Source organism: Bombina bombina, chromosome 4, assembly GCF_027579735.1.
Source record: "Bombina bombina isolate aBomBom1 chromosome 4, aBomBom1.pri, whole genome shotgun sequence".
NCBI lineage: Eukaryota > Metazoa > Chordata > Amphibia > Anura > Bombinatoridae > Bombina > Bombina bombina.
The window spans coordinates 250288807-250316024 of NC_069502.1; the positions used below are offsets into that span (position 1 = coordinate 250288807).

The 27218-nt window shown below is 38.1% G+C and overlaps 1 protein-coding gene across 2 annotated transcripts in view; it reads left to right on the plus strand.

Moving 5' to 3' along the window:
• Positions 1-26100, plus strand: part of AMER3 (APC membrane recruitment protein 3) — a 48887-nt gene extending 22787 nt beyond the window's left edge. For both annotated transcript variants that reach the window (XM_053709876.1, XM_053709875.1), the window contains exon 3: positions 25236-26100. The gene's annotated coding sequence lies outside the window, so the exon portion shown is untranslated. The remainder of the gene's footprint in view (positions 1-25235) is intronic.
• Positions 26101-27218: the final 1118 nt, after the last annotated feature.

A 27218-nucleotide genomic window follows, 5' to 3' on the forward strand; every position in this document is an offset into this window, starting at 1 on the left:
ACTGAGTATTCAGTCCATAGGGGACCAGAGTATTCAACTCAAATGTCCATTTGGCTTCCCTTTGTAGCAGCATACGGTTCCTATCTCCTCCTCTGGATAATGGCGGTACATGGTCAATGATCGTGTATTTAAGATCCATAACAGTGTGCTTAATTTCCAAAAAATGTCTGGCTACTGGTTGTTCCGATGCTCCTTTCTTAATCGCTGTCTTAATAGCAGATCGGTGATTTGCCATGCGTGTACGTAGGTCATCTGTAGTCTTCCCTACATAATATAGTCCACAGATACAGTGTAAGAGGTACACTATATGTGTAGTGGTACACGTCAGGCGGAATCTGTGTTTGTACATTTTGCGTTTGTGTGGATGAGTAAAGCATGATCCAGTTATCAATCCTCCACAAGTAGTGCAGCCAAGACATCGAAATGCACCTGGTTTTTTTATGTCCAGCCATGTAGCTGTTTTGTAGCTTTGTACAGGGTCAGTGTTAATCAATAAGTCCCGTAAGGACTTCGACCTTCTGTAACCCACCCTGGGTGGTTGTGAGTTGTACAGAGGTAGGGATTTATCAGTATTGATGATCTTCCAATGCTTGTTTAAGATATCCATTAAGGGACCCTTATCCCCTGTAAAAGTAGTCACAAATGTCATTCTTCCATCCTCAATCTTAGGATCTCTATCTGGAAGTTGGCAAATATTGTCACATTGTTCTTTCAACAATTTATAAGGATAACTCCTTGTTCTAAACCGCTGTACCATCTCTTCCAATTGTAAATCTCTGTTACTTATTTCTGAGTTGTTCCTACTCACTCTCAGCAATTGCGATTTCGGCAATGCTCTCTTCAATGCCGGGGGATGGCAACTGGTGTAATGTAATAGGGAATTTCTGTCAGTTTCCTTTCTGTACAGTGTCGACTGGATTTTCCCATTCCCTTTATATAATCTAACATCCAGGAAATCGATTTGTGTTCTACTATGCACCATTTTGAACTTCAGAGCTACATTAGCCTCATTCAATTGTTGATACCAAGTCTCCAGGTCCTCCAAAGTACCAGACCAAATGAGAAACAGGTCATCTATATACCTCTTAAAAAATCGGATGTTCTTGACCTGAAACAATGTCGTCCCAAACTCTTCAAAATGGGCCATAAACAAGTTGGCATACGATGGGGCCATATTCGACCCCATCGCCGTCCCTTTCCTCTGTAGGTAAAAAGATTGTTCAAATCTGAAGAAATTGGTAGTCAGACAAAACTCTAGAAATTGAAGTAGGATCTCAGGAGGGGGTCCAATATAGGGATGTCTGCAGAGATGGAAAAAAACAGCTTGTAGTCCTTCTTCATGTGGGATTACAGTATATAGACTAGTCACATCTAGTGTGACTAGCCATATATCCTCGTCCAAATCCTCCAAATTTTGTAGCATCTCAAGAAGTGCCATAGAATCTCTCAAATAAGATGGTGTATGGTATACAATAGGCTGTAGAAATTTATCTACAAACGTAGCAAGAGGTTGCTGTAATGAGCCTATAGAGGACACGATTGGTCTTCCCGGTGGAGGAGAGATTCCCTTATGTATTTTAGGAAGGGTATATAGGACCGGAGTTCTGGGATATGTCACTAGTAGATAGAGATAAGTATCCCTATTAATGAACCCATGGTCATATACCAATTTAGCATATTCATCCAGCTTTTTCTTGAATATTTGTGTAGGGTCACCAGTTAGTGGTCTATACGTGTTCTCATCCGCAAGCTGTGACAAGATCTCTGTCCTGTAGTCCTTATAGTTAAGGATGACCACTGCCCCACCCTTGTCGGCCTCACGTATAATTAGCTCTTTATTGCCTGATAGATTTTTTAATACCTTCCAGTCTTCCTTTGAGAAGTTATTGAAAGTCTCTCTTTGATGTGTACTAATAGAATGATTCATATCATCCTGTATTAATCTCGTAAAGGTATTAATGCTGGAATTGTTGAAAGGAGGGGTATATGTCGACTTCTTTTTCAGTTGGTCATATTCCATTTCAGATTCCCCAAATTTCTCCTTTAAAGAGAGTAATCTTCGAAATTTTTTGGTGTCAATATAGAACTCAAATGGATCAGTTCTGCTGGTGGGAACAAAAGTGAGTCCTTTATTCAAAATTTTTATTTCAGAGTCACTCAAGGGGTAATCACTCAGGTTGACTACTATGTTATTCGTCATTTCCGAGGGTGTAAGGGTGGTCTTCCCCTTGTACCCCCCTCTCCTTGTCTGCCCCCTCTTCCTCTGAAGTTTTTTGAGCGAGTAGTCACTCCTTGGGGGTGTTGGGTGTGTTGAGCTACCTGAGTAGGATTCTGTGGTTGATCTGTATCAGAGCCTGAACCAGACCCTGAGCTCTCTACAGTAGTCAAATCCTGAGGTTTATAGTATCATGCCCGTCTCCTCCTAACAAAGTGTTGTCTCTGTCTCTCACTGGCCGTCAATTGCCATAAATAGACTCTTTTGTCCCTATAGTCACTTATTACAGCCTCCAATTTTTTATTCTTAAACTGAATTAAATCAGTTTCATATTTCTCAAGCTTGCTCTGGAGTTTGTTTATCCAATCCTCTGTACTGTCAGCCTCCAATCTAGGTAAATTTGGTAATTCATAGGCTGTAATCTCTGCCTTAATTAGTTGTAATAATCTCCCCACTTCTTGTATGACAAGTAGTACAAGATCTAAAGAGCATTTATTTTCAATGCTGCACCATCTGTCACAAAATGAGGGATTGTTTCTGCCCAAAGTGGGTACATTCCTGATCCTAAATCCTCTAGGAATGAAACCTCTGCGGTAGTACTCTGAGAGGTATGCCCCATGCAAAGTTAGATCTTTTTCTTTTTGTTTAAGTTTTAATAGATGTGTATAAATATATGCTGGTTTATCCAAAGCAGGGCGTAGAGCTAATTTATCAAATAAAATCCCTTCTGCATCTGCTTCCGTAAAATGGAAGGTGCTGGCTCCAGGGATTGTATCAATATCCCCAATATCCTCTGTAATATCAGGTGTTGAAACCGTTGTCATAATGTATCCAGATATAATATCCAAAATATAATGTCCCAAAAGAAATGTAAGAATGAAAACAGCAGCAAGGATAATACTTAGATTCTTATAATCGGGTGCAAACAAAAAAGTTAATAGACATGTCCAGCAAAGTGCACTCCAGATCCTGCATGTATGCGCCTTGGGTGCTTGGAGCCAAAATATTAATACATCAAAACAAGCAGCACTCCAAAGGTCTTATATCCATATGTCACCTTTATTTACGTGAACGTTTTCGGGCTACAAAGAACCCGTCCTCAGACTTACAAGGCTATGTAAACTTACCACCACGCTGTGTTATATTCACCACCAAACAAACAATGAACTACGCTCTCCACGTTAGATGCGCCTCCCCTGCGAGTGACGTCATCCGCCGTGGCAACGTAACAGGGACTGAAATAAAATGAATACATTTAGACAACAAATGCACAAATAAACAAGCATAGGCAATACACATCCTATTCTAATATCGGTGTCAGCCTGTGGAAGGTAATCTCACCCCTGTAAAGGAGAGAGGGAATTTTTAGGACCACAACTGCAGGTTTAGGAGTGTTGTGAATGTATCAGTGATTCTGTGTAAGTGAGGGAAGGCAGCAAGGATCAGAATCATTAGATACAGTTCACTTTAATATAAGGATAGGAGTGACAATGGCTGAGACCTCAGAGCATATAGCCCCACTCAGTATTGACAAACTGGTTCCCACATATAAACAACAAGCAATTGCAAGTTAAAGTTTTAGACATACCATATCTAATCATAGGTGGCAGCAGACATAGTGTACAACTTAAGGCAACAAATAGGGTTAATGAGATTTATGCAGCAATTAGGTGTTGAATCTGAACTCTTAAGAATATAGGTTGAATAGAGCATTTACATATGAAGGCAACCTAACTAAGATTCTGAGACATGTCAGGAGTAATTGCTGTATGATCGTAAGTTACTTCGGTATGAGTTTGAAGGAAGCGCTTTTGAGACTTACTAGTAAAAGTAAAGGGTGAGGTCTGTCCGGACAGAGCGAAGTTCCCCTGCAGAGTTTGGGGAAATTGCAGCGTGTGCGATGGCGTGTGACGTCACAGCTTGCCGGTTCCGGTCCTGTGTTTGGTAGAGAGGTGAGCCGCGTCTGTCTCTAAAGTTGTAAGCAGGTTAGAGGGTGAGAAGCTGGATTCAACAATCAAGCAATTTGGTATGAGTAGGAGGGAAATTTAAACTGCTTGTTGGGGAGGAGTTATGTAAGTGTGAAAAGACACAGCTATACAAAGGATAAGGCAAAGAACTTAGTCAATTATTACAGGACCCCCCCCCCAAAGATCAACTCCGGGGATCGAGTCCAGGACGATCAGGATAACGTTCATGGAACCTGGCCACCAACCGGGGGGCAGAGAGATTGGAAGCCGGTTCCCAGGAGTCCTCCGAATCAGGGTAGCCCTTCCAATGGACCAGATACTGAAGCTGCCCACGAAAACGTCGGGAGTCCAAGACATCTTGTACCTCATACTCCAGGGTGGTATCCTGTAGATGAGGAAGTAAAGGAATAGAAGGATCATGGTGACGAAGTTGTCTATAAGGCTTGAGGAGAGACACATGAAAGGTAGGATGGGATTTCAGATTTGCTGGTAATGCAAGAGTAACAGCGTTCATATTCACAATTTTTATGATGGGAAATGGTCCAATGAAGTTTGAAGATAATTTCCTGGAAGGAAGGGGTAAATGTAGATTACGTGTTGATAACCAAACGTAGTCACCTACACTATATTTAGGCGAGGAAATCCTTTTTTTATCATAATGGAATTTATAGCGATCCTTGGCGATGCGAATATTTTCAGCAGTTAGTGAAAAAGATTCACTAATAGTGTTGATGAGGTCATTCACAACAGGACAACTGTTGCTGTCCATAGAATCCCATTCAAAAGAAGGATGGAAACCATAATTAATGAAGAATGGTGTGAACTTTGTAGAGGAATGGATGGAATTGTTGAAGGCGAATTCTGCGTATGGTAGTAGTTGTGTCCAGGTATCTTGTTTAGCTGAAATGAAACATCTTAAATATTGTTCTATGCACTGGTTTGTCCTTTCAGTCTGGCCATTAGTTTGGGGATGGAAAGAGGTACTGAGACGTCTAGAAATACCCAATGAGTGACAAAGTTGTTTCCAGAATTGGCTGGTGAATTGAGTTCCCCTATCTGAGGTAATACTATTAGGGAGTCCGTGATACTTGAATATATGATGTATCATTAAGGAAATGGTTTCAGAAGAAGTTGGCAGCTTATGGTAGGGCACGAAATGTGCCATTTTACTAAATAGGTCTACGACTACTAATATGGTGTTATTCCCTTCAGAAATAGGTAGGTCGACTATGTAGTCAATTGCTATGTCCTTCCAAGGACGGTCAGGAGTTGGTAATGGGATCAATTTCCCGTAAGGGGGAGTCCTGCCTTTTTTTGTAGTTTCGCAGATTAAGCAGGTTTTAACGTAATCCTCAACATCAGAGAGGCAGGTAGGCCACCAAAAGAATCTGGAGACTAATTCTTGAGTTTTCTTTATGCCCATGTGTCCAGCAGATGGAGAATCATGTAAAGTTTTTAAGACTGTTGTTCTGAGACTGTTGGGTACATAGATTTGTTGTTGATAATAATACAACCCATCCGAGTGTAAATCCAAGACCTGTAATGGTTTATTGGAGTCAGCCTGTTGTGCTGATTTGAACTGAATGTTTTGTTCTGTAGTTAAAGCTAAGAATCTGTCAAGAGGAATTAAAGGTGAAAGGTTTGGATGTGACACTTGGTCCACCAAGTGTCTTGAAAGGGCATCAGCCTTCTTGTTCTTGTTTGCAGGACGGTAGGTGATAAGATAATTAAATCTAGCCAAGAATAGGTTCCATCGGACCTGTCGTGCGCTAAGAGTCCTATTAGATTGTAGGTATTCTAGATTTTTGTGATCCGTGTAAATCAAGATTGGAAGAAGGGTCCCTTCTAGAAGGTGTCTCCATTGTTCCAATGATGTTTTGATTGCTAACAGTTCTTTATCACCTATTGGATAGTTTATTTCAGCTGAATTAAGAATACGTGAATAGAAGGCAACAGGATGCAGAGGATCTTTTGGAGTCTGCCTCTGTGAGAGAATTGCCCCCAAAGCATAATTAGATGCATCTACTTCCAAGATGTACTGCAACTCAGAATTAGGGAATTGGAGGATAGGGGCCGTAGTGAAAGCTTTTTTTAAAAAATTGAATATTCCTTCTAAATCATCGTTCCATTTGAAGTGTGTGTCAGATTTGGTCAAGTTAGTTAATGGTCTAGTCAAGTCAGCAAAATTTTTAATAAACTTTCTGTAGAAATTGGCGAAACCCATGAACCTTTGTATATCCTTTTTACTTTTTGGGGAAGGCCAATTTTGAATTACCGATATCTTATCATTATCCATCTGGATACCTTGGGGTGATACAATATAACCTAGAAATTTAATTTCTTTGGAGTGAAATAAGCATTTTTCTAGTTTAACATAAAGAGAGTTCTCTCGTAACCGTGTTAATACTAGGGTGACATGTTTGATGTGTTCAGTAAGTGAGGTAGAGAATATGAGTATGTCATCCAGGTATATTACCATAAATAAATCCAAAAAATCCTTGAAGATATCATTTATGAAATACTGAAAGGTAGCCGGGGCATTACAGAGGCCAAATGGCATCACAGTATATTCAAAAAGGCCATAACGTGTACGGAATGCTGTAAGCCATTCATGACCCTCCTTTATTCGTACCAAGTTGTAAGCCCCTCTAAGATCCAATTTAGTGTATATGGTAGCATTTTGTAATCTATCAAGGAGTTGAGGAATTAAAGGTAGTGGATAGCGGTTTTTTATCGTACGCTTGTTTAATTCTCTGTAATCGATAATGGGTCTTAGGGATTGATCTTTGTTTTTAACAAAAAAAATACCAGCCCCAGCTGGGGAGGTGGAAGGACGTATAAAGCCTTTCTTCAAATTATCTGCCAAATAAGTTTTTAGATGTTGTAACTCAGGATCAGAGAGGGGAAATATATGGCCGTAAGGTATATCAACACCTGGTAGGAGATCTATAGGGCAGTCATAAACCCTATGAGGGGGTAGATTCTCTGATTCTTTTTTGTCAAAGACATCAGCGAATGTTATGTATTCCTTGGGGATTTGTAAAGGAACATCAAGTAAAATTTGTTCATGATGGAGACACAAATTTTTACAATAAGGAGAATCAAAGATGACATGTGAAGTTGACCATTGTATAGTGGGATCGTGTTGTTTAAACCAACTGATACCAAGTATAATGGGATATAGAGGTGAGGGTATAACATCAAAAGTAAGAAATTCTGTGTGTTGGTCATGTGTGGTGAGCCTTAAAGGTATGGTGTGGTATAAGATGGGTCCTGATGTAATTTCCTTACCATCAATAAAACGAAGTATACTAGGCACCATTTTCTTAACTAGTGGAATTTTATTTACAATAGTGAATTGGTAATCTATATAATTGTGGCTGGCACCAGAGTCAAGGATTGCTTGTGAGTTGAGTCTTTGCTGATCCCACTGTAATAAGATAGGAAGGGAGCAATGATTAGATTGTGGTTGTTTAGCGGATAAACATATACTTGTGGTGTTCATCTTACCCTTCCTACGCTGTAATTGAGAGCAGTCCTTTACAGAGTGATCGATCCCTCCACAGTACATACAGAGATCTAAAGCTTTTCTTCTTAATTTTTCCTGTAGTGTTAATGGACCTCTGATGAAACCGAGTTCCATAGGGATTTCAGAGGCTTTTGTAGTTGTCTTAGGTGGATGTAGAGTAGTAACTGTTTGTTTGGTGGATGTTTCTAAGTGTGACTTTTCTGAGCGTCTCTCTCTGATGCGTCTATCTAATGTGATGCTAGCATCTATTAGGAGTTCTAAAGTCTCTGGGAGGGGTTGTCTAGCTAGCTCATCCTTGAGAGTATCTGAGAGGCCTAGGCGGAATTGATTGCGCAAGGAAAGGTCATTCCACTGTGTATCAGGGGACCATTTCTTAAACTCTGCGATGTAGTCCTCCACAGGCCTTTTATGTTGTCTCAGAGACCTCATTGCTGTCTCAGCAGACAGCTGTTTGTAGGGATCATCATATAGCTGTCCCATTGCTTTAAAAAACTGATCAAATGAGTACAGCAATGGGTCATTGGTTTCAAAAAACAAATTTGCCCATATACGTGGTTCACCACGTAGATAGGAAATTGTGGTGAGAACCTTCAAATGATCATTGAAGTATGTTTTGGGTTTTAATTTGAAATATAAGGAACATGAGTTTTTGAATTCCCTAAATTCTGAACGAATACCACTAAATGTTTGTGGAGGATTAGGTTGAGGTTCACTAGAACTAATATGTGTAGTGAGGGTATCAATTTTTTCATTGATGTATTGCTTTAAGGCAGAGTTTTCTAATTGTAGTGTATTTAACCCTGTTGTAAGGTTATCTACAGTTTGAGTTAATTTCTCTACATGAGATAATAAGGCTGCTGGGTCCATGGTAAGGCTTGATTGTTATTGTCAGCCTGTGGAAGGTAATCTCACCCCTGTAAAGGAGAGAGGGAATTTTTAGGACCACAACTGCAGGTTTAGGAGTGTTGTGAATGTATCAGTGATTCTGTGTAAGTGAGGGAAGGCAGCAAGGATCAGAATCATTAGATACAGTTCACTTTAATATAAGGATAGGAGTGACAATGGCTGAGACCTCAGAGCATATAGCCCCACTCAGTATTGACAAACTGGTTCCCACATATAAACAACAAGCAATTGCAAGTTAAAGTTTTAGACATACCATATCTAATCATAGGTGGCAGCAGACATAGTGTACAACTTAAGGCAACAAATAGGGTTAATGAGATTTATGCAGCAATTAGGTGTTGAATCTGAACTCTTAAGAATATAGGTTGAATAGAGCATTTACATATGAAGGCAACCTAACTAAGATTCTGAGACATGTCAGGAGTAATTGCTGTATGATCGTAAGTTACTTCGGTATGAGTTTGAAGGAAGCGCTTTTGAGACTTACTAGTAAAAGTAAAGGGTGAGGTCTGTCCGGACAGAGCGAAGTTCCCCTGCAGAGTTTGGGGAAATTGCAGCGTGTGCGATGGCGTGTGACGTCACAGCTTGCCGGTTCCGGTCCTGTGTTTGGTAGAGAGGTGAGCCGCGTCTGTCTCTAAAGTTGTAAGCAGGTTAGAGGGTGAGAAGCTGGATTCAACAATCAAGCAATTTGGTATGAGTAGGAGGGAAATTTAAACTGCTTGTTGGGGAGGAGTTATGTAAGTGTGAAAAGACACAGCTATACAAAGGATAAGGCAAAGAACTTAGTCAATTATTACAATCGGGCAATAGAAAAATGGGCAATAGAAAAAATAGAAAAAATATAGAAATATAACCTGTAATAATGTTGTGCAGTTCCTAGTGCCGTACCACACATGTCCCGGCGGTTACCATAGCAACCTATATCAACAATGTAGCACATTCAATGCGGCATATGTGGAGGGCAACATGAGAACTGCAAACATATTGGTATAACATACTGCAACCAAAACATAACTGCAATAGTTAGGCATTATACACATATGTTACATAGGAAAAGGTTTAACAACTTTATAAAAACTGGAGGCATTTTGCCTATGAAGAGTTAAACACATACAGGTGCTTGTTAGAGACAATTGTTTTTAAATCAATCAATTATGACAAATTTGTATATATTGTATGCAGATACAAGATTTCCCATAAGTCTATGAGTACGGCTTTAAGCTGAAACGCGGAAGACTGGGAACTTGTCTTACATTGCACTTACCTGGCTTGCACACCGTTGGTTTTAATGTTTCCTAAATAAACACATCATTTTTTACGCTGGAGCCTCGTTTGGATGTTTGCTTCCTAACTTCATTTATATATATATAAATATATATATATATATATATATATATATATATATATATATATATATATATATATATATATAGGTGTGTATGTGTATATATGTGTTCATATGTGTAAATATATATATATACATATACACACACATATATATATATATATATATATATATATATAAAACACATAAATACACATGTATATACATATATATATACACAAACACACACATATACAGTATATATATATATATATATATATATATATATACACACATAATAACCCTTTCCAGTCAAACACCTTGTCATATACTATGTACCTTTTAAACCTTCTAAATAAATTGTATTATTTATATGAATATTTTTTATCAGAAGGTGTATATATTAGTGTAACAATTTATTTTTATGTTGTGCTTGGGGCAACTTTTTTTTTTTACCGTTACACTTTACGTTAGGTTTTCAGACACACTAACCCAACAAGTACAATTTTTATTTTTAACTTGCAATAAGCATGCAAGTTAGCACGATTGCAATATTACTTATTACAATCCGTGCTAACTTTAGTGTGCCAATTGTACTGTAGCCCATTATGTTTTTTATAATGAGTATTAATTACGAATTGCCATAATCTTTTCTCTCTGAATGTTAAATTAGTATATCAAAAATGTTCCTCACTCATCAATCGGAAAGGACCAAATTTCAAAATGTATTTTCATTTCCCCATCCCCTGTATCGTATGACAGCCATCAGCGAGCACAGACTCATATATCTATACACTGTGGACTCTTACATATGCTCAGATGGAGTTAGTGGCTCATAAAATATGCATTTAAAAAAACTAGAAGTAAATTGGAAAGGTTTTTTCAAATTGCTATTTCTATATGAATCATGGCAGTTTAATTTTGATTTTAGTGTCCAATTTGGTATTTTCTATTAAATAAATATATATTTTATTTATTTATATTTTTGAAATTGAGAATATTTTATATTCACCAATGCCAGGCAAATAATTTTAAATATTATTCTAAATAATAAAAACTCATATCCTCTTGATCAACATTCTACAGAATCTAGCTCCTCTTTTTTCTGTTTCTCCTAAGTTATAGAGGACTTTTCATGACGTAAGAGGTCTTTGCCATTACTTTAAATGGTACTTTTTCATTAATGGACCGGCAGTATGTTGGTGAATACACAATCCCAGCAGATAGCACTATAGAGCTTTGGGGGCATATTTATCAAAGTGCGAGCGCACATGATATGATTTAGTGTATCATGTCCGCTGCACATCAATAAATGCCGATAGCATACACTGTCGGCATTTATCATTGCACAAGCAGTTCACCAGAATACCGCGGACAATCGGCCTCTAGCAAGGGGTGTCAATCAACCCGATCGTATTTGATCGGGTTAATTTCCGTCTGCTGTCTCAGAGCTGGTGGACAAGTTATAGAGCAGCGGTCTTTAGACCGCTGCTTCATAACTTCTGTTTCCGAAACAAGAGGCATCAAGCTCCATTCAGAGCTTGATAATTCGGCCCCATAGTCCGTTAATGGAAAAGCATTATTTTCAGAAGTGTAACTTCCCTTTCGGGTGCTTGATTCTCTTTCCCCGCATTGTTCTTGCTACTCTTACGCTTGTCACACTTAGCAGGGTGCTCCGCTGATCCTCTGGCATCCACCCCAAGTGAACCTTGGGGAATTGCTTAGCTCCCCTTGAACCCTCCAGACAGAAGCAAAAAAGATAGTGAAGATGGGTGAATTTCTTCACCCATGGGTACTTTTCCATTAACGGACCAAAATTCTGTAACGCCATCTGCTGGCATTGTGTATTCACCAACAGAGTGCCGGTCCGTTAATGGAAAAGTACCCTTTAAACTTTAAAGAGACAACAAGCTTATTTTGATGACGAGACATTTCTGTTGTCGTGCTAATGAATAGCATATCAGCCAAGTATAAAAACATTTAAATAAATTAACATATTGTTTGCTGCAATTGTTTTTCAATAGCCAAACTCCACCCACCACATGCCTCATTTGAAGGTGCAAATCCAGGCTTGAGTCTACAGTCAACATTTTGTTAGTACAAAGTGCATTGTTTTGCAGTGCTTATCTGTTAAAGCCAATAAAGAAAGGATATTAGCAGGGTTAACCTTGATAAACCTACAGTGTGATTTTTCAGTTTAATAAGACAAGATACACACAGAGACACTCACAGGAACGAACAACCGTCTCAATACCATTGTTAGCCTGTTCTATGGTGATTTACCATCTGTGTGCAGCTTCTTTTTTCTCTGTGTGTATTTAGTCTCCCTAAGGGAAAAAGGGGCAACCAGGCGTGGACTCCTTGCTCAGTGTGCTTAGAGGAATATGGCTACACCTCACTGACGAGGCTCAATGAAGGCCTAAACGATCATCCGGGGTTGGTGTGTTCCTTGTTCAGAGAGGAATTGCCTGGTATTTCGGTGCTGGACTGATAGTAATAGGTGGGATCAGACTGATATAATGCAGGAAAGTTCTACTCGGTGTAAAGCATTACTGCGCTAAAAGAAGCTGCACTCAGGTGGTAAATCGCCATAGAACAGGCTAACATTGGTATTGAGCCAGTTGTTCGTTCCTGTGAGTGTGCTTCTCTCTGTGTGTATTTAGTCTCCCTAAGGGAAAAAGGGGCAACCAGATGTGGACTCCTTGCTCAATGTGCTTAGAGGAATATAGCTAAACCTCACTGACGAGGCCCAATGAAGGCCAATAAGATCATCTGGGGTTGCTGTGTTCCTTGTTCAGAGAGGAATTTCCTGGTATTTTGGTGCTGGACTGACCATAATAGGCTGGATCAGACTGATATACTACAGGAAAGTTCTACCCTGTGTAAAGCATTACTGGGATAAAAGAAGCTGCACCCAGGTGGTAAATCGCCATAGAACAGGCTAACAATGGTATTGAGCCGTTTGTTTGTTCCTGTGAGTGTTCTTCTCTCTGTGTGTATTTAGTCATTTTTACCCTATATACATAATCTCACTCAGACCAAACTCACTTAGCATAGTAAAACAGGGAACATACATAGTTACATCAATAACATACCCTATATAGGTTTTTCATAATATGCCCCATTCTCAAATGTATTAAAATACCCCAAATATGTATTTATTCAGTAAAATCAGAATTGATTAATCCTGACATACATCTCATTATTTGAATTGTAAGACTTATGACATTTTTCTTTAGTCAGGTGGGCTAGATGCATTTTTAGTGTTGCTGAACTTTCAATATAAGATTTATTCTGTAAAGTATATGCTATTTCTAATTAAGTATATGGAATGTGTGAGTACAAAGAAGAGCTCATCTGAATCTGTCTCAAATTACTGTGTGTAGTGTATTGGTGAAGTAATGTAGATCACAATATATCCTAATTAGTTATGGTTCTATCAGGTTATTGCTTCTACCGTGTGAACTGAAAACAGCCTTGGTTATTGACCTCTAAGCTGAAAGATGGAAATATTTCCTGCTGTATCAGGGGTGAGTGAGTGACAAAAGGTGACAAATCTGTAATAATTTAAAGGAACTTTACCCTACTATGGTTATTTTTCTTGTTCCTCCTTCTAATGTGGAGTGGACATTCTATGGCCAAATGATTATTTTCCATTTTCTTATAGGATAAGTAGGAAATGGTGACTGACCAGTAATAATTTGAAGGAAGCAACTTCTAAGTTAGACATAGACATAAATAAAGGGTTTTTTTGTTTTTATTTTTGTTTTTGTTTTTTGTTTTACTGTTTAGGTTTCTATAAATAAGATAAATCCAAACAAGGCAAATAGGAATATGTGGATGGTAGGTTTCTGATTTATGTTAATAATATATTGGATGGGTTTTTTTTGTACCTCCTTACAGGATAGGACAAAGCTTTTATGTTTTTCAGTTTTTTTTCCTCGCCCTGTGAGGTGATATATTAACTTTCGCCTAGATTACGAGTCTTGTGTTAGCCTTAAAAAGCAGCGTTGAGAGGTCCCAACGCTGCTTTTTAAAGCCCGCTGGTATTACGAGTCTGGCAGGTACAGGCTCACCGCTCCCTTTTCTTCCGTGACTCGAGCTTACCGTAAATCCCCTTACGTCAATTGCGTATCCTATCTTTTTAATGGGATTTGCCTAACGCTGGTATTACGAGTCTTGGAAGAAGTGAGCGGTAGACCCTCTCCTGTCAAGACTTCTACGGCATTTAAAAGTCAGTAGTTAAGAGTTTTATGGGCTAACGCCAGAACATAAAGCTCTTAACTAAAGTGCTAAAAGTACACTAACACCCATAAACTAACTATTAACCCCTAAACCGAGGCCCCCCCCCCACATCGGAAACACTAAATATATTAACCCCTAATATGCCGACCGGACATCGCTGCCACTTTAATAAATATATTAACCCCTAAACCGCCGCACTCCTGCCTCGCAAACACTAGTTAAATTTTATTAACCCCTAATCTGCCGTCCCTAACATCGCCGACATCTACTTACATTTATTAACCCCTAATCTGCCACCCCCAACATCGCCGCTACTATATTAAAGGTATTAACCCCTAAACCTAAGTCTAACCCTAACCCTAACACCCCCCTAACTTAAATATAATTTAAAATAATCTAAATAAAATTACTACAATTAAATAAATTAATCCTATTTAAAACTAAATACTTACCTATAAAATAAACCCTAAGCTAGCTACAATATAACTAATAGTTACATTGTAGCTAGCTTAGGATTTATATTTATTTTACAGGCAACTTTTTATTTATTTTAACTAGGTAGAATAGTTATTAAATAGTTAATAACTATTTAATAACTTCCTAGTTAAAAAAAGACAAATATACCTGTAAAATAAATCCTAACCTAAGTTACAATTACACCTAACACTACACTATAATTAAACTAATTACTTATACTACCTACAATTAAATACAATTAAATTAAATAAACTAAATTACGAAAACAGACACTAAATTACAGGAAAAAAAAGAATTACAAGAATTTTAAACTAATTACACCTAATCTAATCCCCCTAATAAAATAAAAAAGCCCCCCAAAATAATAAAATTCCCTACCCTATGCAAAATTACAAATAGCCCTTAAAAGGGCCTTTTGCGGGGCATTGCCCCAAAGTAATCAGCTCTTTTACCTGTAAATAAAAATACAATACCCCTCCAACATTAAAACCCACCACCCACACACCCAACCCTACTCTAAAACCCACCCAATCCCCCCTTAAAAAAACCTAACACTACCACCCTGAAGATCTCCCTACCTTGAGCCGTCTTCACCCAGCCGGGCTCAAGAATGAAGGTTCCTTTAAATGACGTCATCCAAGATGGCGTCCCTTGAATTCCGATTGGCTGATAGGATTCTATCAGCCAATCGGAATTAAGGTAGGAAAAAATGGATCAGCCAATAGGATTAAGCTCACATTCTATTGGCTGATTAGAACAGCCAATAGAATGTGAGCTTAATCCTATTGGCTGATTGATACCTTAATTCTGGTTGGCCGATAGAATCCTATCAGCCAATCGGAATTCAAGGGACGCCATATTGGATGACGTCATTTAAAGGAACTTTCATTCTTCGTTAGGACGTAGATGGAAGAGGATGGCTCCGCGTCGGCTGGATTGAAGATTGATCCGCTCTGCTCCGGATGGATGAAGATAGAAGACGCCGCCTGGATGAAGACTTCTGCCGCTTGGAGGACCTCTTCTGCCTGGATCGGATGAAGACTTCTGCCCCTCTGGAGGTCCACTTGTGCCCGGCTGGGTGAAGACGACTCAAGGTAGGGAGATCTTCAGGGGGGTAATGTAAGGTTTTTAAAGGGGGGATTGGGTGGGTTTTAGAGTAGGGTTGGGGGTGTGGGTGGTGGGTTTTAATGTTGGAGGGGTATTGTATTTTTTTTACAGGTGAAAGAGCTGATTACTTTGGGGCAATGCCCCACAAAAGGCCCTTTTAAGGGCTATTTGTAATTTAGTATAGGGTAGGGAATTTTATTATTTGGGGGGGCTTTTTTATTTTATTAGGGGGATTAGATTAGGTGTAATTAGTTTAAAATTCTTGTAATTCTTTTTTTTTTTTTTGTAATTTAGTGTTTTTTTTCCCCGTAATTTAGTTTTATTTAATTTAATTGTATTTAATTGTAGGTAGTTTAGGTAATTAGTTTAATTATAGTGTAGTGTTAGGTGTAATTGTAATTTAGGTTAGGATTTATTTTACAGGTATATTTGTCTTTATTTTAACTAGGAAGTTATTAAATAGTTAAAAACTATTTAATAACTATTGTACCTAGTTAAAATAAATACAAAGTTGCCTGTAAAATAAATATAAATCCTAAGCTAGCTAAAATGTAACTATTAGTTATATTGTAGCTAGCTTAGGGTATATTTTATAGGTAAGTATTTAGTTTTAAATAGGATTAATTTATTTAATTGTAGTAATTTTATTTAGATTATTTTAAATTATATTTAAATTAGAGGGGTGTTAGGGTTAGACTTAGGTTTAGGGGTTAATAAATTTAAAATAGTGGCAGCGACGTTCTCGGCGGCAGATTAGGGGTTAATACATTTAATATAGTTGCGGCAACGTTGGGGGGGCAGATTAGGAGTTAATAAATAAAATGTAGGTGTCGGCAATGTTGGGAGCGGCAGATTAGGGGTTGATAATATAATGTAGGTGTCAGCGATAGCGGGGGCGGCAGATTAGGGGTTAATAAGTGTAATATTAGGGGTGTTTAGACTTGGGGTTCATGTTAGGGTGTTAGGTGCAGACATAAAATTCATTTCCCCATAGGAAACAATGGGGCTGCGTTAGAAGGTGGATGCTGCTTTTTTGCAGGTGTTAGGTTTTTTTTCAGCCGGCTCAGCCCCATTGTTTCCTATGGGGAAATTGTGCACAAGCACGTTTAATCAGCTCACCACTGACTCAAGCAATGCTTTTATTGAGGTGAGATGTGGAGCTAAATTTTGCTCTACGTTCACCTTTTTGCGGCTAACGCCAGGTTTAAAAAAACCTGTAATACCAGCGTTGTCTTAAAGGGAACCACAACACCTGCTTGAAAAGTTTTTAACTAACTTTCTATGATTATGCAAAACAAACTAACTACAATTCTGCATGCAGTCTTCATCTTACTGCATTCTGTTGCAGAAAACAGCTTTACAATTTTAATGATGATCTGCAGCCTACAATCTGCTATGTCTTCTGCCATATTGTGAAGTACTTTGAACCTCAGTGGGTCATGTGACTAAAATGGCACCTTAATCTATTACTAACACTGAGGAAGCAGAGGGATCACTGCAGTGTCTAAGAACGGCTTCAGTCACTGCTATAATCATAAATACCAAGAGCAGGGACTGAAGTGGGAGAGGAATGCACAGGGGAAGAAAAGCTCCGGAGACAGAAAGCAAACTCCTGCTGCAGCAGTTATAATTGTAACCAGATACTTCTGCATTTATCTACGTTACTTACAGTCTCAGGAGCCCTGAGTCTCCCTCCCCCTCTCTGCTTCCTTCCCTGCTCTTGCTAGTTATAAATATAGCAGTGCCTGAAGCCGTTCTCAGAAACTGCAGTCCTCACTCTGCTTCCTCAGTATTAGGAATAGAAGGTGCCGTGTGAGTCACCTGACCTACTAATGCTGAAGACGTGCGTTACAATATGGCAGCAGACATAGCAAGTGCTAGGCTGCTGATTAAACTTTAAATTATAAAGCTGTTTTTCTACAACATAATGAAAATATGAAAAGACAGCATAAATAATTGATAGTTTATTTTGCACAATTACAACAAGTTAGTTTAGAACATTTGAAGCAGGTGTTGTGGTTCCCTTTAAGGGAGCGGTGGGAAAAAAAGGCTCGTTAGCACCACAAGCCTTACCGACAAAAACTCGTAATCTAGCCGTATGGTTCTGTCATGAATCAATTGTTGGTTGTTAATAAAGGATTGGGGTAGTTCTGCAGCATGCCCATCTTTAAAAGGAACACAAAATGAGCTTGAAGTATCATAAATTGGATGTAAAGTTAGGAATCTTGAGTTGACCTGATTCTTGAGATCACTGGTAGATATTTGGTTAAAGTCTTGTTTGTGACTCTTATTGAGAGTAAGAACCGTTGGAGTCAAAAGTCCCAACTCAAAATCTCAAGGTTTCTAATCTGACCCAGCAGTAGCTTTTGGGAGCTTTTGGGAAGGTAAGCCTTAGTTCTTCTGTTAAACTGTAAGTGCACTTAAGCCAAACCTTGACAAATAAGTTGCTGGTCTCATAGGAATTCATACATGAATATTCACCCAGATAACGTTACCCAGCAGCATTAGGACTGACTATGTAGTAATTAGAGCAGTGATTTGGTGGCGTGAGCAGTGCTCAGGATGTTGTATTCTCTCTAATGTTCTCAGTAAGCCAAAGGTAAAACACTGGCATATTGTCTTGAGCACCTGCCATCTGAAAACAGCATTGGTAAGTGGTAGATTAAATTAAATGTAAAGGTACAGTCAAGTGAAAATAAAACTTTCATGATTTAGTTAGGACATGCAATTTGAAGCAACTTTCCAATTTACTTTTATCATCAAATTTGCTTTGTTCTTTGGTATTCTTTTTTGAAAGATAAACCTAGGTAGGCTAATTTCTAATCCCTTGAATGCCTCCTCTTATCTCAGTGCATTTAGACAGCACTAGTAGTAGTTCATGTGTGCCATATAGAAAACATTGTGCTCACTCCAATGGAGTTACCTAGGAGTCAGAACTGATTGGCTAAAATGCAAGTCTGTGAAAAGAACTGAAATAAGGGGGCAGTCTGCAGAAGCTTAGATACAAGGTAATCAAAGAGGTAAAAAGTATATTAATATAACTGTGTTGGTTATGCAAAACTGGGGAATGGGTAATAAAGGGATTATCTATATTTTGAAACAATAGAAATGCTGGTATAGACTGTCCCTTTAATAGAGGGTATTCGCTTTTGTTACAGAAAAATCAAAAGCCTTTTCTTCTGCAACATGTATTTTTCCTGTTAGTTTCCCTTTACATATGACATGCTTGCAGGACTGCTTCGTTTCATAGTAGCAATTAAGCACAAATTATACACCTAAGAACTGAGTTGACCTATGACTCATCTATCTCCATTAGTTTGAAGGACAAGGTTCCATAAAAATATAACATCAATGGAATATATGGGGGAGTTCAAGATGATACTTTAATGAAATCACCTTAGTCATGAATGCAGAATCTATAGGAACAGTGTAAGAAAATGACAATAGTAGAGTTTGTTGTTATTTTTTTTATTTTTTTTTTGTTCATAATAAATGTTTGCAACCTTGAAAATTGTTCATATTATATTATAGGGTTTGCCTGACTGACATTACATACATACATACATAGGTTGATAAATGAAATGTATTATGCATACATGATCATATTGGTAAATAAATTAAACATTTAGAATAAATAATTAAGCCTTTGGGGCCGATTTATTATGGCCCGAATGCTGCTATATGCAGCTGTTTCTGCGCAAGCCTTCAGGCTCGCTGGAAACAGGAGTTAAGAAGCAGCGGTCTTAAGACCTGCTCCTTAACTCGTCCGCTACCTCTGAGGCGGCGAACAGCAATCCGCCCGATCGCATATGATCTGGTTGATTGACACCCCCCTGCTAGCGGCCGCGAATCTGCAGGGGGCAGCATTGCACAAGCATTTCACAAGGAATGAAGTTTCCCTTTAATTCTAGTGTAATGTTAGGTTTTAGTGTAAGACAGGTTAGGTTTTATTTCACAGGTAACTTTTATTTTAGCTATGTACTTAGTAAATAGTTAATAACTATTTACTAACTAGTCTACCTAGTTAAAATAAATACAAACTTACCTGTGAAATAAAATAAAACCTAAGCTAGATACAATGTAACTATTAGTTATATTGTAGCTAGCTTAGGTTTTATTTTACAGGTAAGTATTTATTTAGTTTTAAATAGGAATAATTTAAGTATTAATTGTATTCTTTATTTGGAATAATTTTAATAATGTTAAAGTTAGTGGGTGTTAGGGTTAGGGTTACGTTAGGGTTAGGTTTAGACTTAGGGTTAGGTTTAGGGGTTAATAACTAGTATAGTGGCGGTGACATTGGGGCAGCAGATTAGGGGTTAATAAGTGTAGTTAGCTGGCGTCGATTTTGGGGGCAGCAGATTAGGGGTTAATAACAGTAATGTAGGTTGTGGCGATGTTAGGGAAGATTAGGGGTTAATAAGTGTATGTAGGTGGTGATGACATTGGGGGCAGCAGATTAGGGGTTAGTAATATTTAACTAGTGTTTACGATGCAGGAGTGCAGAGCGGCAGATTAGGGGTTAATAATTTTATTTTAGTGTTTGCGATGCGGGAGGGCCTCGGTTTAGGGGTTAATAGGTAGTTTATGGGTGTTAGTGTACTTTGTAACACTTTAGTTATCAGTTTTATGGTACAGATCTGTAACGTAAAACCCATAACTACTGACTTTCAGTACAGATGGTACAGATCTTGTAGTTATAGGCTGTACCGCTCACTTTTTGGCCGGACAGGCAAACTCGTAATACCTGCGCGATGGAAGACCCATTGAAAAAGGACTTTTTGAAAGATGCGGTAGTTACGTTGCGTGACGGCCAAAAATGTGTGCGGTACAGCTATACCTACAAGACTTGTAATACCAGCCGTAGTGAAAAAGAGCCATAACGATGCTTTTTCACTCATAACGCAAAACTCGTAATCTAGCCGACATTTATTTCATGTCCCTTTAACAATACATAATCACTCTTTCTATAATGCACACAGTTTTTTCATGTCCCTTTAACAATGCATAATCACTATTTCTATAATGCACACAGTTTTTTTCATGTCCCTTTAACAATACATAATCACTCTTTCTATAATGCACACAGTTTTTTTCATTATAGGGCCACTAAACACAGTATAACAGTATAATTAATAAATGCATAATAAATAGACAATACAGAAGCATTTAGGGGCTGATGATCTAAAAGTCTCTGGGTTGACGAGATTCTATAACTATAAGAATGCTCTGCAGTACTTCTATTTCCTTGGTAGAATGATCTAAAATCACTTTTTAACCTGAAAACAGGTGTCTCACTAAGGGACAAATACTATATTTTAACTAAACCATTCAAAATATACAGGAAAAAACTGTATTGTTACAGTGCATCAAAAGTCGTAACAAAATTGTTTACCAAAAATCAAATTTTATCAAAAACTTAAATTTTCTATGTAAATTACCCAGGAATAAATCACATTAAATATGCACAGTGTAAATCGTACTTATTAGCACAAAATACAAAGCGCAATAGTTTTTTATTGTAAAATGTACTGAACAAGGGCGTTCCATGGGTGTGTATAAAATTTTATGGTACAGTGCTCTGAAAGCTGCATATTTTGATTTGTATTAGGCATAATTGTAAAGTTTAAACATAAGCTGGTTTCTTCCTGTGTACTTCATCCTCCATCGCAAACTTTCACATAGCAGAGAGTACTCATTATTTCTATTGGAGACATCTCGCCACTGGCAGGGACAGCAGATTTTTTTTATAATTGCATGAAGACTCTCTGTGAGGCTAAACTTGTTTTTTCACATTTTTGCATGCAAACTTTTGATCATCGGCCCTTAGTTTGAATTTCACATGAGTTGTAGATTTTTTTCAGACAAATTTCAAAGTTAGTTTTTGTTTTCTTCCCATTGCATCATGTGACGGCTATCAGCCAATCACAAATGCATATATGTATATTCTGTGAATTATTGCACATGCTCAGTAGGAGCTGTTGCCTTGGATGGTGTGCATATAAAAGATTGTGCGTATTTAGATAAAGGATGTACATTTTAAACCTGTTTAACATTGTGTGCTCTATCTGAATCATGAAAGTTTAAATTTGACTTAAGCTTTGGGTTTAACTAATATTTCACGAATCTTAGTTCTTACAATTTTTTTTGCAGCCACTACTATGGACTTAAAACCATCTGCCAACCTTAAAAGTTTTGTTACTTGCTTTCTGCTACTGACTTAACAATCAAGGTTAATTATTATATTTGTAGAATGCATAAAGGGACATTCAACTCTACAATGTTTATTGTATAAAAGATAGATAATCCCTTTATTACCCATTCCTCAGTTTTGCATAACCAACACGGTTATATTAATATACTTTTTACCTCTGTGATAACATTGTATCTAAGCATCTTCTGACAGCCCCCTGATCACATGACTTTTTATTTATTATCTACTAGTCCTAAAGCCCGTTCACACGGGCCATTTTTTGCAGTACAGCAGTCCCACCTCTTGCGCTCTCTCCCTCCCCCTCTCTTTTGCTCTCTCTCTCCCCCCTCTCTTTTCAGCTCTCTCTCTCCCCCTCTCTTTTGCGCTCTCTCTCTCCCCCTCTCTTTTGAGCTCTCTCCCCATCTCTTTTGAGCTCTCTCTCTCCCCCCTCTCTTTTGCGCTCTCTCTCTCCCCCTCTCTTTTGCACTCTCTCTCTCCCCCCTCTCTTTTGCGCTCTCTCTCTCCCCCTCTCTTTTGCGCGCTCTCTCTCCCCCTCTCTTTTGCGCTCTCTCTCTCCCCCTCTCTTTTGCGCTCTCTCTCTCCCCCTCTCTTTTGCGCTCTCTCTCTCGCCCTCTCTTTTGCGCTCTCTCTCTTGCCCTCTCTTTTGCGCTCTGTCTCTCCCCCTCTCTTTTGCGCTCTCTCTCTGCCCCTCTCTTTTTCGCTCTCTCTCTCCCCCTCTCTTTTGCGCTATCTCTCTCCCCCATCTCTTTTGCGCTATCTCTCTCCCCCATCTCTTTTGTGCTATCTCTCTCCCCCATCTCTTTTGCGCTCTCTATCTCCCCCATCTCTTTTGCGCTCTCTCTCCCACCCTTTCTTTTGCGCTCTCTGTCCCCCTCTCTTTTGCGCTCTCTCTCTCCCTCTCTTTTGCGCTCTCTTTCCCCCTCTCTTTTGCGCTCTCTCTCCACCCCTCTCTTTTGCACTCTCTCCACCCTCTCTTTTGCGCTCTCTCTCCCCCCTCTCTTTTGCGCTCTTCCCCCCTCTCTTTTGCGCTCTCTCTCCCCCCTCTTTTGCGCTCTCTCTTCCCCCCTCTCTTTTGCGCTCTCTCTTCCCCCCTCTCTTTTGCTGTCTCTCTCCCCCGTGCCTGTCTCTCTCCCCCCTCTTTATCTCTCTCCCCCCTCTCTATCTCTCTCCCCTCTCTCTATCTCTCTCCCATCTTCCATCTATCGCGCGACCGCGCCCGGCCACGCCCCCTTCACAGCCGGCCATGCCCCTTCGTGCCCGGCCATGCCCCCGGTCACGCCCGGTCACGCCAACTTCTGCCGCGGCGCAGATCTTCAGCTAGGGACTCAAATGCCAGGTGTGTTTGTCCTCGTGCTGTCTCTACTGCGTATGACAGCTTCGGACAAACACACTTGGCCTTTTATTATATAGGATTGACTTTTATTTTAGCCAATTAGTGCTGTGTTGTGCACAACTTCACGAGCGTGAGCACAATGTTATTTATATGGCCCACTTGAACTATCAGCATGTGATAAGAGGCTGTCTGTAGTGGCTTAGAAACAGGCAGAAATTTTGAGGTTTAAAGATTATAAAGTATATTAATATAACAATGTTGGTTGTGCAAAGCTGGGGAATGGGAAGTAAAGGCATTATCTATCTTTTTAAACAATAACAATTTTAGTGTTGACTGTCCCTTTAACAGGAGATGCTGAAGGATTGATTATAGCAAATGACCTATTATGTAAACCTTCCAGATCACAACATGCGAAGAAACCTTTTGTTATTTATTTCTGTTGCTCTATCATTTAGAGGTTAAAGGGACACTGAACCCAAATTTTGTCTTTCGTGATTCAGATAGAGCATGCAATTTTAAGCAACTTTCTAATTTACTCCTATTATCAATTTTCTTTGTTCTCTTGCTATCTTTATATGAAAAAGAAGGCATCTAACCTAAGGAGCAAGCATTTTTTTTGGTTCAGACCCTTGGACAGCACTTGTTTATTGGTTTTAATTGGTGGGTGAATTTATCCACCAATCAACAAGAACAACCCACGTTGTTCACCAAAAATGGGCCGGCATCTAAACTTACATTCTTGCTTTTCAAATAAAGATACCAAGAGAATGAAGAAAATTTGATAATAGGAGTAAATTAGAAAGTTTGTGTATTTGTTACTACATTTCCTAAAGTAACTGTCTGCTTTCTCTTACAACTCAAAATACTCCTGGCCATTTGGAGTTTTTTTTTACCCTCATAAGATCTAAACTTAGATCTTGAAACATCCACATGGAACACCCCCACTTTCTAATACATTCTAACCTTATATCTTCTTAACAGATTCCCCACTTGATAACTATTCATTATTTTAATGCCCAATTTATTTTTAATTCAAAGTCAATTAAAAAATTGAGAAATTCACAGATTTGTTTGTTGAGCTCACACTGTCGCCTGCCTGTTATTGATGTTATCAACTGATTTAAAAGGGGCAAATACAATTCAAGGTGGACAGCTGATAAACACTTTAGTGTATAAAATGTTCCTTTATAGGCTATAGGGATTTTTGTACAAAATTATTTGATGTGCTTTTCAAATGTAATAAATTATGCCCAAAATATATTTATCAGAGCATACACCAGTTTTGTGCATTTTGTGTTCTTTCTGCAAATATTTTAAATATGCTTGTGTATTTCTGCCCACAACTGATTCATATCTGATACCCTTCAAGTTATAACTATATTACCGCTCCTTCTCAAAGGGACATAAAACCCCAAATTGTTCTTTCATGAATCAGATCATGCAATTTTAATCAACTTTCCAGTTTATCAAATGTGTTTCGTTCTCTTAGTATCATTTGTTGAAGGAGCAGTAATGCACTACTGGTTGCTAACTGAACACATGAGGTGAGCCAATGACATTAGGCATATATATGAAGCCACCAATCAGCAGCTAGCACCCAGGTGCCTTGCTGCTCCTGAGCTTACCTAGATAAACCCTTTAACAAAGGATACCAAGAGAAGGAAGCACATTAAACAATATAAGTAAAGTGGAAAGTTATTTAAAATGTTATGCTCAGTCTGAATCATGAATGTTTAATTATAACATTACTGTCCCTTTAACCTTCGGCTGCAGACTCTCTCATGTGATCCTGCAGCCAAATACTACGCTCCAAAGCTTCATACGCGGCTTCTTAAATTGAGCCCATAGCCTTCAGTATCCCTGTACAGTGGTTTGAATTTATATTTTATATCTTAACTTATTCTTTTTCACTTTTCAGGTTGCCCAGCAGTAAACAAGACCTAAGGCACATGGGAATGATTAGACGGCATCAAAACAACTTAAAATATTATGGCAAATCAGCATAATGTAAACTTAAAATTCATACAAATGGATTTTCACAAAATTTGTTTCTCAACCTGTGCACTGTACGGCACTGTATTTTTAAAGTTTGTTTTATAGTTTTTTTGTAAGTCTATTTAATAATCTTTTTTCTTACATTTATAGTATTTTGTAGATTTACATAATTAATATTGAAAACTAAATGAATTTCACAGTTTTTTCTTCTGGTGAATAAAAATATTTAGAGATTTTCATCAGACAAATTCATCTAAAGGTCATCTAAAACAACCAGCGCACTAAACAAAATCCATACATTTATTATGGCTGGCAAGAACAACCAAGCATGATGGTACTGTTTGCTATAAAACTTACATTTGATTCAGTTCTCGGCTTTATCTTGTGCTGATACTAACACTAAATAATAATTGTTTGGAAGGGCTTAGCATATAAACTGAAAAACACCTCTAATGTCATACACCATGGGTTTATTCACCAAAGTCTGACTTGGGCCAATTGGATACTGACATTTTTAATGTCAGGTGAAATTAACAATTTGTAGAAAAATGCCCAAACCAGATATTCATTGACGCCATACAACCAATTACAACTAACTTACACTTCTCAAGTTCATTTAAGAAAGTACAAGTATATAGCAAATTAGTCATTGAAAAACCAAGTTGTGAAAGCCAGCAAACTTTAGGCCAGATAAAGTTTAATGCTCGAGCGTTAAAGGGACAGTCAAGTCCAAAAAAAACTTTCTTGTTTCAAATAGGGTATGTAATATTAAACAACTTTCCAATTTACTTTTATCTCCAATTTTGCTTTGTTCTTTTAGTGTTCTTAGTTGAAAGCTAAACCTAGGAAGGCTCATATGATCATTTCTAAGCCCTTAAAGGGAGCCTCTTATCACGTGCTTTTTTATTTGCTTTTCACAACAGGGGAGAGCTAGTTCATGTGAGCCATATAGATAACATTGTTATTGGGCCTGTGGCTTGTGGCAGACACTGCACTAATTGGCTAAAATGAAAGCCAATAGATAATAAATAAAATGTCATGTGATCAGGGGGCTGCCAGAAAATGCTTAGATACAAGTTAATCACAGAGGTAAAAAGTATATTATTATAACAGTGTTGGTTATGCAAAACTGGGGAATGGATAATAAAGGGCTTATCTATCTTTATAAACAACACAAATTATGGTGTTGACTGTCCCTTTAACTGCGCTAGAAGTAAGCTTTTTGTGTGCATCTGATAGCGAGCGTATTACAATCATTGTAAAAAGAAAAAGTCCAAATGAGCTCAGCTGTAAAACCAGCAATACTTTATTTGTGCATAAAAATGGAATACATCCAATTCAGCAAAAACCCTGACAGCAGGGTAAAAGGAAGAGAAAAAATTAGAACTGATAGTGGATAAAGAATCCACTCAAAAGAATCCACTGATAGCACTCACGAATCAAATACAATATATAAATAAATCGTCAAATATGTAGAACATATTATGTTTTTTTCTCAGGAAACAAAATGTCAACAAAACTATGATTAAAAATTAACCTTTAATAAGATAGCAAATATTTAATCATAGTTTTGGTGCCATTTTGTTCCCTGAGGAAAAAAATAAATAAAAAAAAAAAAAATATATATATATATATATATATATATATATATATATATATATATATGTTCTACATATTTGACGATTTATTTATATCTTGTATTTGACTCCTGAGTGCTATCGGTGTATTCTTTTGAACTTTCTAATTAGTTCTATACCAATAAACAGCAAATAATCCTATTATCACTATTTAATTGAGATAAGATATTAAAAAGGGAAGGAGTCTACATTACTCTCCCGTTAGTGCCATTGGTCACCGTATCTTTAAAAGGAAGAGAAAGTATGACTGTACTCATAGGGGCTGATTT